The sequence below is a fragment of the Hibiscus syriacus genome, unplaced genomic scaffold (genome assembly GCF_006381635.1).
Source record: "Hibiscus syriacus cultivar Baekdansim isolate YM2019G1 unplaced genomic scaffold, ASM638163v2 tig00110450_pilon, whole genome shotgun sequence".
Taxonomy (NCBI): Eukaryota; Viridiplantae; Streptophyta; class Magnoliopsida; order Malvales; family Malvaceae; genus Hibiscus; species Hibiscus syriacus.
The window spans coordinates 4,489,341-4,496,882 of NW_024062743.1; the positions used below are offsets into that span (position 1 = coordinate 4,489,341).

The 7,542-nt window shown below is 32.5% G+C and overlaps 1 pseudogene; it reads left to right on the top strand.

The window, feature by feature from the left end:
• The first annotated feature begins 2,521 nt into the window (after positions 1–2,521).
• LOC120126146 lies at positions 2,522–6,877 on the top strand (annotated as a pseudogene).
• Positions 6,878–7,542: the final 665 nt, after the last annotated feature.

The window sequence follows — 7,542 nt, forward strand, 5'->3', positions numbered from 1 at the left end:
TCAGCTCAGCATAAAAGTCTGTAGATGTCTGAATCAATAAGGAAATATGTACTTATTTGTCATTTGCATGTTCTTCAGTGTCATCTGGTAGTATTGTATTACCGAGCTTCCCAAATCTCACTCTGTTACTCACCTTTTTCAGGTTAAAATGATTGATTCAGTGCAACTATTGACATTAGTTAGGAGTTCCACCGGCGTTTCTTGCGAAGTACAGTCCATGTAATTAGGGGCATGTAGGTGGTATTTTGTTTTTATATCCGAGTCTGAAATCTGTTTTATTTCTGAATATTGTTAAATTTTACGTTTGTGTTTATAAATTATTTTTATGATTTTACACGTTTTAACAAAAAAATTTAAAATTTCTAAAATTTTTATAGTAGTCGCTCTGGTAACCCTAATGTGACACATCGTATCGGATCGAGTCACTCGTATCGGTCTGTGGATGTTACAAAGCGATTCATACTTGATGATTTAAACAGTTTTTATTATTACCGGCTTCGAGACTAGAGGTTTGTTTAGATCTAGATTTATCGTCATTAGAGTAAAGTGTCTCTTTCAATTACTATGTATTTCATAGTCAATTTTGATAATTGGTTCAATGCATTCACCAATCTTTATAGTGAAGTTTTTTTTATGTATATATAAAGAATAACATGTAAATGCGAAAGTAAATCCATGTAGTTACCTTATTGGGATATGATAGAGAGGTCGTGTGGGTACTCTTTGAAAATTTCAATTTCTGGTATATTTTAATAAAAATTTATATTTTTTATTAATAATTTATTTTCATCTTTTAAAATTGTATAAATTCAATGCTACATTTATCCTCATTATTTAAGAATCTCCGCTCCATTCATCCCTACGTGATTACTATCACCCATGAGCATGTTCTTAGTGCAATAGCCTAATAGGTGTTTCAGAAGGTGACTCAAAACCCATCACCGTATCAAAGGAAGAGTGGTAAGCTCTACTAATCGTCACCGTCGATTGGTCAGAATTTTTTTTTCCTATCACATTTCGAATTTTTTTCTTCGTAGTTTTCTCATGACTGGTGACTACACTAATAACTTTAAAGTTTATTGTAAAACAAAAGAATTCTTTTTTACAAAATAAAAAAACATTGAATCTGATAATAATATACTACAATTATAATAATAATAACTAAAACAAGTACATTATTATTATTATTATTATTATTATTATTATTATTATTATTATTATTATTATTATTATTGGGCAGGCTAATATATTTTATCATTTTTAATATGGATCAGTGTATTATTATATATAATAAGTTTAAATAATTTTGTAAGCAACCATTGAGAAATATTAATTATTATAATATGTTATTAAAATTAAAAGATAATTCATTAAACTTCACTGATTTAGGAATGAATATTTGATTGAATAAAGTAAAAAGGTTTCGAGTTATTCTAGTCAACAAATCTTATTTTATAATTCAAACTTTATTTTAAAATTTTGAGTCAAGTTTATAAAATTTGTGTCAAATTTTTCGAGTTTATGTTTAAATTTAGTTGTAAATATTTATAGTGTCATGGTGCTAATTGATTCCAATTATGATTTTCTATAACCAATCTACTAATTACTAAAAAACTAAAGTTATTTAACTTTTATGTTCGAGTCGAATCGAATTTATAAAATTATGAATTAAGTCAATCTGACTCAACTTTTTTAACGTCAAATCGAAAAATTTAAATTTTGTTATATCAAGTTGAGTTTTGTTCACCTTTTAATGATTAAAAAAATATTATTTTTTTTAAATCTCAAATTTAAACAACTGCATTTATAAGGTTTATATCACCAATAATTAAGAAAAATTTATGAATATATTGTAGTCAATCAAAACTAACAATAACTTCAAAGATAAAAACACAAATGAAATACCAATAGAATTCATTCTCTTATCGTGCTTTTCAGTTCCCCTATTAAAAAAGACGAAGTTAAAGCCCATGTATCAGTTATAGTGATCTGGTCCCCATTAATTGTCAACTATCTACCTCCTTCCATACTCCTCAAATCTGATTGATTTTATTAATTAGTCAACTGAAACAACAACTATTATCACCATTTTCAAGTATAAACTAACATCTTTTACACTAAAAAGTTCGTATAATAAAAATATACATATTTAAGGACTAATATGTCAAATATAATTAAGGGATCAAATTAAAAAAAATTGCTAACTAAAGTACTAAAAGTAGATTTTTCCCTTAATAATATGTAATATTGTCATCTTTAAGACGGTAAGTTCAAAGGGGGGGGGGATATCTAATCCATGACCAGCCAATTGAACGTTACCGACAAACGAGTCTGGCTCCTCTGAACCTAAAAGACTGACCACAAGAAGTAAATGCTCCTTTATGAAGATTTTTAGAACTCTAATATCTCTTTGTATTTCTTTCTTTCTTCATTTCTTTCAATTTTGCTTCAGACAAGAATCTTATTAAGATTCCATCTCTGGGCTTTTTTTCTTCTCCTTGAACTGAACAGAAAAAAATATTTTTATGCATATTCGATTTAACTTCCTGAAATATCTTCCCAGTAGAAGGATGGATATATTGAGCTCTATATTGGGTGTTTTTGGCTTCGGAATTGGAACTTCTGTTGGGATCGTCATTGGGTATTACCTGTTCATCTACTTCCTTCCCACTGATTTTAAGGTTTTTTTCTCTCTCCGTTGAATTTTCCTTATGTTTTGCTTCTTTTTTTCTTCTTTTGATTACTTTCGCTAGAAGATTTATTAGTTTAAAGAATAAATATGTACTATAAAAATGATAACTTTAAGCTGATCAAATATTTCGTTTTTACTTGTATTTATGGTTAACTCAATCTGTCTTCTTAACACAGTTCGAGTTTTAGTGCGCTAAGATTTGTATTTTGTAGTGTTCGTGCTTTGAAAGATGTATATCCATGGTTTTGAAGTGATCAAATTGATAGCTTATGTTTTTCTAAGAAAGTGTTAAGTTTTAGGATTGAGAAACTTTTCTAACATTCACCAGAGTTATTTCTGTTCTTGTTGCTCCTGTCCCAACCCTGTTTTTCTGGGATTTTGCTTATTGTAGTATATCGGCATTTACCAAACAATTTGGGCTGTTTTGATGTCTGTAAATGGCTGAACAACACGAATTGTCTCCATTGTCTTAATTCAGCCTTTGAACCATTGATAAGTTGGTCATGTTGTTTCTTTTCCTTATTAACATTCCCTGTGTTCAGGATCCTAAAATCCGTCCTTTGGTTGAGGAAGACTCGAAAACTTTGCAGCGGATGCTTCCAGAGATCCCCTTGTGGGTCAAGAATCCGGATTTCGACCGTGAATGTTCTTCTATGCTCTCATTTCTGTATGTCTGGTCTTAATTTATGCACCAAGGTAATAACTGCCTATTTCTCTCAAGGTTGATTGGCTTTAACAAATTTATCGAGAACGTGTGGCCTTATCTAGACGCAGTACGTGTAACTGCAGTGATCTTTGACCTATTATGGCCTCTTATATATTTGTTTGGCCATGTTTTATTGAACACCTTAATACTCGTTTTTCAAGGCAATTTGTGCAACTGCCAAGAATATAGCAAAGCCTATCATTGCCGAGCAGATTCCAAAATACAAAATTCAGTCAGTTGAATTTGAAACTCTTACTTTAGGAACCCTACCACCGACATTCCTAGGTTGACTTCTCTTTCTCAAATACATTCTACACACATAATCACAGCTGCTCATGACATATGAAATGTGTTCACATTGTATCATTGATTGATCTAAATTCTTCTTTGCATTCCAAGGAGAATCCGAGTGCCACCGCATTCATGATGTAAGGCATTGCAATTCTAAAAAAACAAATCTTTTTGTTATTACTGTGAAACTTGATTGTACTGAAAAGAGTGCATGCTAGATGTCTTGATTATGCTTTAGACTAGCAAACGAGTTAGAAAAAATGGCCTTGAGGCATATAATTATGTTGCGCAATTATTCAAGAAAAGTATTGGAAAGTAATCCATTTGAGAACATTTAATTTAACATACTTGCAAGCATGTGGTGGTTATGGGTTTTTAGCTTATTTGCACGCATTGTGTTTTATTTGTTTGTTTCAACACCCCCCCAAGCGTAATTCCAGCACAAATTTGATGGAGTTATACTCATTGTTGATTTTATCATATGCCAGGAATGAAAGTCTACGTCACTGATGAGAAGGAAATTATTATGGAGCCATCATTAAAGTGAGCGGGGAATCCGAACATCATTATTACAGTTAAAGCTTTTGGATTGAAAGCCACTGTTCAGGTATTTTCTAGTGTACTGGTTAATTAAAATAAAGAAATATGCATGTCAAAACAGGAGAGAATGTGTATACTTTCTGTCCCTCTCTCTCATTAATAAACAGATGTGCACCAATAAGAAAATGGCTCAGCGAGATCTAGATGGAAATCAATGCTTCAAGTGAGGAGCATTGACTTTATATTTTCTTCTTAATCTTTCAGGTTGTTGATTTGCAAGTTTTTGCTGTTCCTCGAATCACTCTGAAGCCGTTGATCAGCGTCTTTCCTTGTTTTGCCAACATATATGTCTCCCTAATGGACAAGGTGTGTTGTTATTTAACAACGTAAACACATTTAGTTTACATTATAATAACGTTACATTACAAGGCGAACACGGTTATTTTGCTCTGATAAAAAAAATTCTTCATTTCAAGTCCTTACGGGTCGCGTTATAAATTTTGTGCATGATACTTCTATAAACATCATTCTCTCTTGGAAAGCTTTTTCTAATATGTTTATTTTCCGACTGCTTTGCTGCTTCATGATTTAGTTTCAGCATAATATGTTTAGGATAAAGATTCATCCAGGCCATTCGTAGTAATATTATCTATAGAGATCTCAGTTTCTAGCCTCATTCTTTCTATTCCCTTTTTTCTAATCTTCCATTTTAATTTGCAGCCACACGTCGACTTTGGGATTAAGTTACTGGGGGCAGATGTTATGGCCATTCCTGGATTATACAGGTTAGTCCAGGTAATACCACTATTTATTATGTCTTCTTCTAATCGATCAAATTTTGTGATGGAGAACGATATTATTAATCTCATAGCCAATGGTCATCGTATTCCGCATAACTTTTCTTCTTTGTGCTTAATAAGGATATTCTATTTCTCCAGGAGCTCATAATATGTACCTATGGCCTAAAGCCTTACAAGTGTCGTAATGGATCCTACACAGTAAGTGTGCATATTCTAGCTTTCTGCAAATTACAGATGAGACTTTATGTTTTATCTTCTAAAATATCCTCAAATTGACAGAGCCATGAAGAAACTTGTTGGAATTCTTGATGTGGAAGTTGTGAGGGCAATGAAGCTTAAAAAGAAAGACCTCCTGGGAAAATCTGATCCTTACGTGAAACTAAAATTAACAGAAGAAAAGCTGACCGCAAGAAGACTACTGTGAAACTAAGCAACTTGAACCCCGAGTGGAACGAGGAATTTAATTTTGTTGTTAAAGATCCAAACACTCGAGCATTGGAGATAATTATGTATGACTGGGAGCAGGTATGAAACTTTTGATGTATTTTGTAGTTAGATACATGATAGTATTGGTCACTGTTCTGTGTATCCTCGTTGGAAGACTTTCTTTAAACCAATGCTAGATTACTCTATGTTTTGCATTATCATGTATGTGCATGCCCCTGTATATTCCACATGTATTCCTCAAGCTGTATGTTAACTTCAATTCAGGTTGGCAAATACAAGAAGATGGACATGAATGTTGTTCCTTTGAAAGATCTTACACCGGACGAGCCAAATGTTTTGACTCTAGATCTGCTGAAAAATATGGACCCGAACGATCAACATAACGAGAAGTCACGTGGGCAGATTGTCTTGGAAGCCTTGTACAAACCTTTCAAAGAGGATGGGACACCAGATGAAATTGACGATTCAACTACGGTACAAAATGCTCCAGAAGGAACACCTGAAGGTGGAGGCTTACTTGTAGTTATTGTACATGAAGCTGAAGATATAGAAGGAAAGAACCATACAAACCCACGTGCAACTTCTATCCAGGGGGGAGGAGAAAAAAAACTAAGGTATGCCATAAAATTTACTTTTTTCGTGCATTGTTTCTTTCATTCATTCTTTTCCCTCAAGAATGGTTTCGCTAAAAGGCAGTGGTGTGAAAATTTGGTTCCGAACTTCCAGTGCATCTTTCCTTTGGATTGCATTCCATATTTGATGCACAAGTTGGAACCAATAATTCACAGTTGATAGATCAGCATAAGTCTGAAGTTTTCAGGATGTATTATTGAATATGAATAGACAATGCTATTAGATCTATTATTTTTGCCTGCATGATCAGTTCCTATTGTGTTTTTTTGTCTGAGCGTTGGTTTCTTGTTAGTTACCATACATTATGTTCCTCGTCTGGAATTTGTCAATGCAGCGCATAAAGAAAAGAAGAGATCCAAGATGGGAAGAGGAATTTCAGTTTATGGTGGATGAGCCTCCCATAAACGATAAAATTCACTTAGAAGTATTCAGTACGTCGTCCAGGATAGGGCTGCTGCATCCCAAGGTGCACATTGCATTTCCTTTGCTTTCGTTTTCGTCGTCTCTCATCTCATTACAACAAGCATTATGATGAGTTTAAATCTTCCTTTTGACCAAATGGATGAATATGATTCCCTAGATCTTTATGTATAATAATGCTTCACATGTTTTACCAGGAATCTTTGGGTTATGTTACTATAAGCCTAGCTGATTTTGTGAAAAACAGAAGAATCAATGAAAAATATCATCTCATCGACTCCAGGAACGGTCGGATTCAAATCGACATGCAGCGGAGAACTTCTTAGTTATACAGCTATTTTGGCTTTGGGAATGTTTGTAAAGATTAGTACAGATGTTTCAATATGTTTTTAATGTCAATAACTATCAATTTCCTAGCAAATCTGGCCTTCCTGTTTGAACCAAAGAAAAAAAAATTCCTCGTGTCCTGTAATACACATATATAGGCATGCATGAAATATCTTAATTAAGAAAAAGGAGGGATAATGTCAAAAAAATGTTAGATTAAATAATTGTTTGGTTCATTTTTTTTAAACATTTTGATCATGACAATTCATTTTGAGGAATAAATAAATAGAGTTTAGCTCTTATACTTTTTTTGAGTGTTTTGGTCTTAACGTATCATTTTAGGACAAAAAGTATCTATTTTGGAGCATTGATTATTTGAATAATAATTAAAAAAAATATGATATAATGTATCAATTAAGGGTGTAAGTGTTCGATAAATTGTTTGTGAATTATTCATATAATCTTTGCTTATTTGAAAATATAATTATAAGGTAGTATCTATTATCTTTCTTTGTCATTAACAACGTAAGAATCCTACAAACAAAATTATTTGAACGCAAAATTACTTGAACATGGAGACCCCTAGTGATGTGATCCTGCCTAGGGTTAAATTTCTTCAACACATGCTTACACATGGAGTTTTTTCAATGATGATTCGGAGGGCGTTTTTCCTTATTTTATAACTT